General features: G+C 41.4%; 1 protein-coding gene across 6 annotated transcripts in view; it reads right to left on the bottom strand.

Annotated features, from left to right (window-relative positions):
• Positions 1-12,106, bottom strand: part of LOC127978683 (zinc-alpha-2-glycoprotein-like) — a 111,101-nt gene that overhangs the window by 76,599 nt on the left and 22,396 nt on the right. For 2 of the 6 annotated variants that reach the window (XR_008158593.1, XR_008158592.1), the window contains exons 7-10: positions 8,588-8,684; positions 8,351-8,435; positions 7,081-8,172; positions 6,876-6,973 (exon numbers count right to left, since the gene is read on the bottom strand). The exons of 2 other annotated variants lie outside the window; for them this stretch is intronic. The gene's annotated coding sequence lies outside the window, so the exon portion shown is untranslated. Of the gene's footprint in view, positions 1-6,875; positions 8,173-8,350; positions 8,436-8,587; positions 8,685-12,106 lie in introns of all 6 variants that reach the window. 2 more of the 6 variants (XR_008158591.1, XR_008158590.1) reach the window with 1 other exon arrangement.

Genomic DNA, 12,106 nt, shown 5'->3' with positions numbered 1-12,106 from the left:
GGATTTAATTTAACAAGATAAACATCGGGCCACGCCGCTAGCGAGAACGCGGCAGCTGTGTGAGCCGTCATAAACAGGCCATATTCGCCAGTCTCTTGTGGCGTCCCTCAGACTCTGAAGGCTGAATAGTGCAGTGTCTGAGGGGGCGCTCAAATGACAGCTCAGTTCAATGACGCTCAAAGTGCCTGTGCTGCGAGACAGTCAATGTTAGAGCGTGGGGGTTAAGAACGAGAGGCTTCTCGTTAAGAACCGCAATAAAGAGAATAAAATTTGCCGGAATTAGACACGACGATACGCCTTCGACGAGACTTAGGCCGCGGCCGAGTTCGGCGCAATACGTTCGGCTAGAGAGGTAGTCAAACGGCATCGCTGTATAATAGCAGTCCGCCATGTCACTTAATCGTGGCGAAACCCACGGCGTTCGTGATATGCGCTGATTAAGGCTGCTTCCAGGACCTCGAAACCTCTTGGTTCGAAGCCGCGGTTAAACAAACATAGTAGAAAAGCAAATCTGCTCTGATTAACACGCTCGAGTGTTAAAAAGTGGAAAAACTCCAGTGCATCACTTTATTCATAGTCAAGCCGCACATATCGCCCCTAACCAACACCTCGTGCGGGGCCTCGGCGACCGCAGAAGCGAATGGTGGGGGTTAGACGCGAGGCGACTTAAGAAATAGACTCCAGAGCGCGGATACTTTTTTTATTTTACCATAGCCGTAGGCTATCACAGAGAGAACATGTAAGAGAGGCTGCTAACGAATCTCTCATGAGTGCCTCCCTGTGATAAACCCATTATATGGCTCTTACCTTTCGTTGACTCATCGCGTCCGCGAAAGAGGAGTTAAACACTGCTCGTAGAAACTGCTGGAGAACGCGAAATGATTCTTAGGGCACAGATGATTCGCTTCCCTGAAGGAATGAAATCTGAGCGAAATGGCGCACGGCACCCAGGTATACGACGCATGCATAGGGCGGTGCCAAGCGCTATTTGGCCAATAGGATTGGCGGGATGGTATAGGGCTTCAGACATTCGTCACACCGAAGGTGTTCCCATAGCAGGTGACATCACCGCAGCATCGAAGTGACCTATGAAAGGGAACTCGTGTATTAAATAAACTCATTGCACACAGACTGAAATAGTTTAAGTCTTTGGTTCTTCTAATTGTGATGATTTATTCTGTGGCACCCGGGGAGCAGTTGGTGGTTCGGTACCTTCCTCAAGGACACCTCAGTCGTGGTATTGAGGGTGGAGAGAGCACTGTAGGTGCACCTCCCCCCACCTACCTACAATTCCTGCACAACCCTTGGATTGTGAGTCCGACTCTTTAACCATTAGGCCACGACTTCCATGATATTGCTTGACAATCCTCATAAGGCTGTGGTTTTCTTGGTTGGTTGTGCATTTTTTTCTTCCATACTTTTTCCTTCCACTCAACTTTCTGTTAACATGCTTGGATACAGCACTCTGCGAACAGACAATTTGTTGAGATTTGGAGGGTTTTTGTGAAGTGTGAGCCTAAATAGTCACATTAAAAGAATCAAAGACTTAAACTACTTCAGTCTGTGTGCATTGAATTTATTTATTACACGAGTTTAACAATTTGAGTTAAATTACTGAAATACATTTTTCCACTTCATTCTAATATATTGAGATGCACCTGTATATAAAAGTTAGGGGTCTCATATTTTGTAATTCCACATCGGAAAGTCCTGAAACGACACAGCTGACACTGTAACAAGGTGTACTCTCAATCTGAAGTGGAATGGGTTAGTGCAATCTATAATGAAATCAATAACTTATTTATATATATTTATTTTTTTTATAAATGCAGCAGCATATTTTTGAGATTTGGAAAGCTCTTACTTTGTAATTTAACATCAGACAGTCCTGAAACGACAAAGCTGACACTGTGAGAAGGTGTACTCAATCTAGAACTTTTATTTTTATAGCTTTTTTAATGTAGAGATGCAGCAAGCATATATTATTGTTCTCATTTGTATATATATATTCTAACTTTTATTTTCATAGACATATAGACGTGTCTATGACAAACACCACATGGTGACCAACTTCCTGGTTCAGGTCTCTTGCTTGTAAGATGTTTCCTTTCAGATGTCAAACAGACATTTATTAGAATGCATGTAAAACTGCTTCTAAGACCTTTATCAGAGTACACGGCAGATGATTCCCAGATCTTGGCCTATAAGTACTTCTCTGCCGGCTTAGTGATCATTTAATTTAATTTATTTTATTTTTAAATAATTGTTTACTTTACTATATTATGAAACTTTTAGTTTTATACATGGGGGAAAAGCTATGAAGGATGAACAAAATAACTTTATAAATATAACAAAATAAAAATAACTTTCAAATTCTGTAATACTTAAAGCATTAAAGAGTAATTAAACCCTAAACCAACTTGTTTTAGTTAATGATCTGTAAGAATGGGGCTTTATTAGTGCTGTTCATTGATTCGAGTAACTTTTTTGACATTTGAGTATAAAGTGTTTTAATTCTACAATATATGGTGTAAAAACGTCTGAGTGCTGCCCTCTTCAGGTTGAACGGTGGCTACTGCAGTTGATTTTTCCTATTGGAAGTTGCGGTGGCAGGTGACGCAAGCAGTTTCCAGCTCACCACGCCCCTTGGTACGTGCTACCACGCCCTTGGCAGTATAAAACCATCTTGTTCCGTCAAAAATCACTGTAGTGACTCAGTGAGTTGGAATTGCGAGTATTGAAAATGACCAGGAGGATAGACTGTTATAGCATCTATTTAGCATAGCAATTATATAGTTATTTACATTATTTTGTGTAGCCTATGTAGTTAATTAGCATAGTTGTTAGTGTAATGTTAGTATTGTTAGAAGCTTAGTTAGTTAGTAGCATAGTATTGCATCAGTTAGGATAGCTTCAAGTTAGCGTAGATTTATCTGTATTTAGTACAGTGGTCAGGATGGTACGTAGGTGTAGTGTTGCTGGTTGCGACAGCACCGCTGGACTGCATAGTTTTCCAGCAGGCTTTAAAATTAGGCGCCAGTGGTTGCATGCACTTAGCCTGGAAGACAGTGAGTTCCCCCCTAGAGCTAGAGTGTGCAAACTGCATTTTACACGGGATTGCTTCTCCAATGCAATGGAGGTGGAAATGGGCATCTCCACACAGCTCGCGCTGAAAAGCGACACGGTGCGGGAGTTAAGACCGCAGTTTGAGCCAGCAGCTCGAATTGATATGGCTCAGTCCACAGACACCTCGACATCCTCCTCTTCAGGTGAAGGTGGGGGAGAAAAGTCCTCTACTTCAAATAAACGTTCCGTTGCAAAGCTACTTGCGTCACTAGAGTCACTCTCCATTTTAGCGACTCTGACAGCAGCTGTCAATCAATCCGTCATTGCGGGTCTCAGGTTCACGCCGCACTCACTCAGCCCCGCCCTAGGTTCGTCCCCTCTATCTCCGCTGTGCTCTGCCCACTTTTCAGCATTTTTCAAAAATTGCCAGTGGGTGGAGTCAGGCTCTGACCAGGGGTTTAGTTACCCACTGTACACTTCACCCCGGACTACAGTTCCCATCACCCATTGCACTAATTGCACACACAGCTGAAGGCACTGATCTCACACACACTGCTGAATATGCTGATTACACTCACTATATAAACACTCACTCAGACACCTTCAGGCTGCTGAGTATTGTATGTGCTTATCACTAGTTAGCTGATAGCTACCCTACGGAGCCTGCTTTTTTTGAGGTTTAAATTTACTCTTAGTCCTGCCTTGCTTGTTTCCCTGTGTTCTCTTCTTTGCATGATTGCCTCGGATTACCTCTCTTGTTTAGCCCTGTTTGGATACTGTTTGCCCCTGCCTGGACCTTGCTTGTACCTGGATTATCCCTCTTGTCTCACCCTGCTGGATTTCGTTTGCCGTGAACTGACCCTTGCTTGTTTCTCGGTCTGCTCTAGCCTTTCCTTCTACACGCCTGTTTGCCATCACCTGATCTATGCCTGTTTCTAACCATGTCTTGTCAATGAAAGCTTTGCATATGGATCCGCACGTCTCCCGTCTGGTTCGCTCCATTACAGAAGCATTTAAAATCCCTCGAAAACATTAGAGCATTTCTGCCACAATTTGCCCCTGTAGATTTGTGTTTATTGAACAATGTTTTCCTGGTTTCCACATCAGGGGCGTTTGTTCTGATATCAGCTTTAACAGAATTATTGTACATCGGTCATGATGAGAACACAAGGCTGTTTATTCAATTTTTGGATCAGAGAACTTCCATTCATTGCAAAGACACTTGAGCGAGCGGTGTTCAACCAGTTTTCTATTTTCCTTGTACAGAACAGCCTCCTGGACAGCCACCAATCTGGCTTCAAAAGTGGCCACTCAACTGAGACTGCTCTGCTCTCGCGTTACTGAAGCCCTGCGACTAGCAAGAGCAGCTTCAAAATCCTCGGTACTCATTTTACTGGACCTGTCCGCTGCTTTTGACACTGTTAATCACCAGATTCTCCTGTCCACCCTCAGAAAGATGGGCATCTCTGGAACTGCACTCCTGTGGGTTAAGTCCTACCTCTCTGACAGATCCTTCAGTGTGTCTTGGAGCGGTGATGTTTATAAGTCACAACACCTTGCTACTGGGGTTCCTCAAGGCTCAGTATTTGGACCACTTCTCTTCTCCATCTACATGACGTCATTAGGATCTGTCATTCAGAAGCATGGATTTTCATATCACTGCTACGCTGATGACACCCAAATCTACTTCTCATTCCAACCAGATGACCCGACGGTAGCTGCTTGCATTTCAGCCTGTCTGAGTGACATTTCTAGCTGGATGAATGACCATCACCTTCAGCTTAACCTTACGAGGACCGAACTCCTGGTGATTCCAGCTAACCCATTGCTTCATCACAACTTCTCTATAACGCTGGGTTCGTCAACCATTACTCCTTCAAGGACAGCCAGAAACCTAGGAGTTTTGATGGATCATCAGTTAAGCTTCTCAGACCACACTACTACAACAACCCGGTCCTGCAGATTTGCCTTATACAACATTAGGAAGATTAGACCCTTCCTGTCAGAGCAAGACACTAAACTTCTTGTCCAAGCTCTTGTTCTCTCCAGACTGGACTACTGTAATGCTCTCCTTTTTTTTTCCTGCATGTACTGTCAAGCCTCTGCAAATGATCCAGAATGCAGCAGGGAGGGTTGTCTTCAATGAGCCAAAAAAGCTCACGTTACTCCTCTCCTCATCAGGTTAAACTGGCTACCAGTAGCTGCTCACATCAAATTCAAGGTACTGATGCTTGCCTACAAGACGACCACTGGCACCAACATACCTAAACTCACTGGTTAAATCCTATGTGCCCTCCAGAAGCTTGCGCTCTGCAAGTGAACGACGCCTTGTGGTGCCATCCCAAAGAAGTTCAAAATCACTCTCATGGACCTTTTCCTGGACTGTGTCCAGCTGGTGGAATGACCTCCCAATCTCAATTCGAGTCTTTACTCATTTTCAAGAAACATCTAAAGACTCATCTTTTTTGCCAGCACTTAACCAACTAACACCAGCACTTTTCCTTTTCTTGTCTTTTCATTTATAAAAAAAAAATAAAAACCTGGCTATGCTTGTAAACTGTTGTTGTTCTCTTGTTGACCTGACTGCTTCTATTGTTCTCATTTGTACGTCGCTTCTAAGCCCAAATTCTGCTGAAAATTTGTAGCAAATATGCGATCTTTTGTGAAAATTGCGGAGTTCGCTTGATTTGGCGATTAACTCAGCTTTCACAAAATAGCGAAATCCTGGAGGGACTGAAATTTCCCACGATCAAAAAGAGGACTCTAATATGCATAAACGCAGACTTGTTCATTCCATGATTTTGATATTCTTGTAAAGATTAGAGGTTATTGGTATGATCGCCTGTAGAGGCTAAAGTAAGTAGGATAAACAAAAATAATAATAAAGTCTGTGTTGGCACGGTTTGGGGTTAACTTTTTGCTTTTTCCTTTACCACACCAAAAACAGGGACAGAAAATAAGTTATTTTTTCATATGTCAGTTCCTTTACTTGTCTACTAATAATTTTTAACATCCACAAGTAGGTCATATTTGCCACAATAAGCTCATAAACACAAGAAGCTTTTTTTGTTCCATCTGTACCCATGTCTGCAGTTGGAACAGTACCCGAGTACAGTTGCAACAACCCTCCATAATGCTGTAAAGCTGACTAACCAAGTCATTGCAAATGTACAATACATTTAAAAAATTGAATTCAACAGTTTTTATTTCCATTCAGTGTTTTATTTGATCATTTGTTTAGTTTATAGTAGTTCATTTGTAAAACATTGTAGAGTTATGACAAACAGCAATACATTATTTAATTTCAGTTCATCATTTTATAGTTAACAGTTGAAAAGTTGAGCAGCAGTAAACAATTGCAAACATCAATAATAAAACAGATCAAATGCAAACAAAAATAACCACTACAATAATGTAGTGCAACTAAAATGCATGTTCCCCAATAGGAATATAAATATATTGTGGTTTTATTATTTATGCTATCGTTCACTTGGTACATGTACATGGTACATTTTCTTTAGAAACTGCTGATGTCTCATTATATATTCGCAATATATCGAATATATTCACGAGATGAAAATAACCCTTATATTTCATTTTTTTTAAGTAATTGTGTAGTGAAAGCAAATCTCAATGTACAAAGTATTACCTTTATAAAAATATTTTATATTACATAATAAAGTTAAATATTTCAAATACTTATATAATCGAATAAAATAGCAGCTAGTGAACACAGATAACAAGTTAACACATTTATAAAGTAATTGTGGAGAAATCTAGAATATGTATATCGATAGATGTCCACGTACCATTAAGTCAGTGCTGTCGGGAGAACAGGAGGAGGAACTGCTCACATCAGTTGCAGAGATCCCCAAGGAAGTTCTGAGAAAAGCCCAAGAAGATGATCCTGAAATCAGAACAGCCATGATGTGTATCAAATCGAAATCACGGTCCATAAAGAGGAGACAGGGCAAAGAGGCTCGGGGACTGATGAGGGGAAAAGCCAGACTTTACTTGGATGAGCATGGTCTGTTGTGCAACCCGTCATCAGCTGGTCCTGCCAAGGAAATATCACCAGTTAGTTTATAAGTAGTTACATCAAGATATGGGCCATCTAAGGGCAGAACGAGTGCTGAACTTGATCAAGCATCGATTTTATTGGCACCACATGCAAAGGGAAGTGGAACACTATGTCACTCGTGTTTGCAGTTTGCAGTCCAAACAGGGTGACCCGATTTCCCCTGACCCGATTATCACCACCACTTATCCATTTGAGTTGGTCTCCACTGATTTTTTACATCTAGAGACGTAAAGGAGGTTATGAATACATTTTAGTTTTGATGGACCACTTTACACGGTTCGCTCAAGCATATGCATGCACGTAGAAACAAGAGTGCAAAGACAGCTGCAAAGAAAAGTGTTCGGAGACTTTGTTTTGAGGTTTGGGTTCCCAACGAAGCTGCACCACGATCAAGGTAAGGAATTCGACAACAAGCAAGCTGTTTGCAAAGTTGCAAGAGTACAGTGGTGTGAAAGGCTCCCATACAACACCTAATCACCGCATTGAAACGGGCAAGTCGAGCGATTTAACAGAACTTTGCTAGCAATGCTGAGGACCTTGCCCGAGACCGCCAAAGCTGACTGGAAGAATTCAGTTGCAAAAGTTGTGAATGCGTACAATTGTACAAGGAATGAGGCAACAGGTTTGCACCCTATTATTTCCTCTTCGACCGAACGCCAAGGTTGCACATTGATATCATGTTTGGTTTTGCAGTTAAGAACCAAAGTTCCTCTTACACAGAAACACAGAAAAATGAAATGCACTTTGACGGTTCAGATGGTGAAGATGATTGGAGAAGCCTGGCTGGACTGCCAATTGACAGGGAGAGTTGAAACAACAGTAAGCATCTACAATCAGAACACTTTTAATATTTTTAAGTTTTAATGGTAAAGTAGTAGCCATAGCATTCCAGATGAAAATACTTATGAAGTAGATTGTTTCAATGGTCCAAGGTTAGATTCCTTCAGTGAAAGGACAGATTCCTGTTGATGAACAGTGGTGGTGGTGGAAGATCATGGTGCACAATGATGTCTGCTGCAAACACACTGCATGGAAAAGGAGATAAATATTGAGTGGCGTGTGAATGTAGCACAAGTATACTTAAAATTTGTATCACTGTCACCGTCCCATTTTATTTTGGTTTCTTTTGCCTTTGGACTTTTAGCAATCCACTGCATTGTGTCATAATTAAAGAAAATAAAATCCTCTCCATTGTATCCGTACTCGTCAAGTGCGTTCACATTCATCACTGCTCCATCTGGATGTTTCTCCACCTCACAGCCGACTCTCCTCTGTAGTATATGGAGGCCTAAACATGTCAATTCATAAATAAATAAAAAACAACAACTAATTATTACAAGTTTAAAAATATGTTGTAATATAATAAATACAGTGGCCCATAAAAGCATTGTACACTTAAAAATATGTCAATATAATTCCAGTAAAACCCAATGAATTCACCTTCACATCTGGAGCTTGTGCAGTTTGCCAGAGTTAACCAGATTTATGAACCAGTCTTTGCTGAGGACGGTGTAAACAAGCAGGAGATGGTGTCTCTCTGAGGAAAGATAAATGCAAGAGAATAAAGGTGTTAAGGTCATGTCAACATTACATATAAATAAAATATCAATTTTATTTCAATTTTCGTTTTCATGTTTCAGAGGAAAAAAATCAATGTTAAGGCATCTTTCCTTTATGGAACGTTCTGAAAGCAGGATTTATAAAAACTTGTTATAAAAAATGCTTTAAAAACTTTAACAGAGATGTCTAGTGGGTATTTAATTGGTCTGCCCCCCACGTAAAATTAATCTAGTTACAAGTAGTCAGTTCATTTAAGTCATTATTCAACTAATCGCAGGTTTATAATCACATTGGAAGCGCCTTTAGAGAAATGCAACCTTCACAAATTACATAATGATTTAGTTTTAAATTGATTCGATTTAAGTAGACATTTCAAGCTTTCTGTAGATATATTTCTCATGTATGCGAGACGCCTCCCTGACATTCATGCACATTAATACATTTCTCACAAATAGCTACTTGAATATGAATAATAATAAAGCACGTTTCCTTTCGGCTACAGTAGCGAATCCGCATTAAAAAAATAAATCTTCATAAGTCTACATCCGAGACAGATGCAGTTATAACCTGTAAATTGAAGGCTATTTGACGTTTTATATTTATCTAATGCCGATGCCTCTCCAAATCACTGATGATTCGTTTTTCTTGATCAAGATTAAATGGATGCATGACTCTTATATACTTGTTTTAATAAATCTCTTTTGCATGAAATAATAAAGATTCAAAGCAGGTTAAGTATTATTGTACAAATAATTATACAAATTATATAGACTGCGAATAAGATTGCAGTTTCACATTTTGCATGTGCATTACAAAGTAAATAATTTGTAAATGCAATTATCCAAAATAAAACCAGACTAGATTTTTAATGAAGAAAAAATATGTAGACAAATAAGAATAAATGCTTCGTGTCGCACTCAGTTTCAAGCGAGCCACGCAAATCTTGCAGTCTCATGTTTTAAGGAATGATAACACTCCTGCATTTAAATGCGGCTGCAATTTTTTTTTCTTTACTTAAATTGTATGACATGTATATTTTACATGTGTGTGCACTTTGTTGATTATGATGAGACAACTTGAGTTTAAAGTTTTTTAATCTGTCCACTCTTTCGAGTTTCAATGATTTAGCTAAATTTTGCAGGTTTAATTTATTTGTTTCTTGTTATAATTGGGCCTAAATAATTGGAGCTAAATTATACAGCGCCTCACGATTTACTGAAATAATTGAAATAGTTTATAAAACACGCAAAAAATTCCTAATCAGTGTACAGACATGTATGTATTTACCAAAAAGTTATCTGTCAAAATAAAGGACAGGTAACGAATAACGAAGTATGTGCGTGACAAAAATGCATGTTGTTTTATTAAAACAATTTTTAAATATAAATAAAAAATGTGTTTGTGACAAATATAGGCCTAATATGTGAGAATATTGCCTTTTTGCATGTAGCCTAGCTCACTAAAATAGGATACCACTTTTAATGCTCCGATGAAAAGTTAACCACCATTTCTTTGGAATAATATAATGCATATTTCATATTATATAAATACTACTGCACACTCATTAAATGGTTAAAATCTAAAATATGGTGTAATACTGTGTAGCTTGGGGGGGGGGGGGTCGCATGCTCATAGGCTTGACATTTATCCTGCTTTAAATCACTGGGCTCAGTATGTATGTATGTATGTTCCCTATCATAGGTCACTTCGATGCTGCGGTGACGTCACCACGTATGGGAACACCTCCGGTGTGACGAATGTCTGAAGCCCTATACCATCCCGCCAATCCTATTGGCCAAATGGCGCATAGCACCACCCTACGCATGCGCACGCATGATATACCTGGGTGCAGCGCGCCATTTCGCTCAGATTTCATTCCTTCAGGAATAGCGAATCATCTGTGCCCTATCATCTCGCGTTCTCCAGCGATATTCTTCGAGCAGTGTTTAACTCCTCTTTCGCGGACGCGATGAGTCAACGAAAGGTAAGAGCCGTATATGGGTTTATCACAGGGAGGCACTTATGAGAGATTCGTTTGCAGCCTCTCTACATGTTCTCTCTGTGATAGCCTATGGCTATGGTAAAATAAGAAAAGTATCCGCGCTCTGGAGTCTATTTCTTCAGTCGCCTCGCGTCTAACCCCCACCGTTCGCTTCTGCGGTCGCCGAGGCCCCGCACGAGGTGTTGGTTAGGGGCGATATGTGCGGCTTGACTATGAGTACAGTGATGCACTGGAGTTTTTCCTATTGCTCGCTCTTCCCTACTCGAGCGCGTTAATCAGAGCAGTTTTGCTTTTATACTATGTTGTCTACCGCAGCTTCGAACTCAGAGTAGGCTCTGACCGGCATAAACGGTTCTCTCCCTCCGAGCGGACAGGAGAAACGCGCTTCCCCTTCCTCAGTGTGCTATTATGTGGCTATTCGCGCGGTGGATAAATTACCCTTCTCACGGACCTCCACCAAGAGGTTTCGAGGTCCTGGAAGCAGCCTTATCAGCGCATATCACGAACGGCGCGGGTTTTTGCCACGATTAAGTGACATGGCGGACTGCTATTATATAGCGATGCCGTTTGACTACCTCTCTAGCCGAACGGATCGCGCCAAACTCCGCCGCGACCTAGTCTCGTCTAAGACGTATCGAGTCGTGTCTATTTCGGAAAATTTTATTCTCTTATTACGGTTCTTTACGAGAAGCCTCTCGTTCTTACCCCCACGCTCTAACATTGAGTGTCTCGCAGCACAAGCACTTCGAGCGTCACTGAACTGAGCTGTTATTTGAGCGCCCCTCAGACACTGCACTATTCAGCCTTCAGAGTCTGAGGGACGCCACAAGAGACTGGCGAATATGGCCAGTTTATGACGGCTCACACAGCTGCCGCGTTCTCGCTAGCGGCGTGGCCCTATGTTTATCTTGTTGGATTAAATCCTGCCGTGGACACGCTTCAGGATTATACACAACGAAACACAGCGAGTTTGACGCATGCATTTTCCTTCTATGTTTTATGGGGTCTGTGCCCTCCACTGAAGAGTGCTGTTGGACTGCTAATGCACATCCAACCCTCTCACTGCAGTCCCCACGCTCTAACATTGACTGTCTCGCAGCAAAGCCACCTCGAGCATCATTGGATTGAGCTATCATTTGAGCGCCCCCCCCCTCAGACACTCTGCACAATCCAGCCTTCAGAGTTTGAGGGACGGCACAAAAGGCTGGCAAAGATGGCCAGTTTATGACTGCTCATACAGCCGCCACGTTCTCGCAATGGCGACGTGGCCCGATTTTTATCTTGGTGAATTAAATCCTGCCGTGGATACGCTTCAGGATTATACACAACGAAACGCATCGAGTTTACGCATGCGCTTTCCTTCATGTTCGCCAGGGACTGTGCCCTCCACTATAGAG

Source organism: Carassius gibelio, chromosome B19, assembly GCF_023724105.1.
Source record: "Carassius gibelio isolate Cgi1373 ecotype wild population from Czech Republic chromosome B19, carGib1.2-hapl.c, whole genome shotgun sequence".
In the NCBI taxonomy this organism is placed as follows: Eukaryota; Metazoa; Chordata; class Actinopteri; order Cypriniformes; family Cyprinidae; genus Carassius; species Carassius gibelio.
The sequence above is the reverse complement of the archived record's forward strand: the minus strand, read 5'-3'. Positions and strand labels throughout refer to the sequence as shown.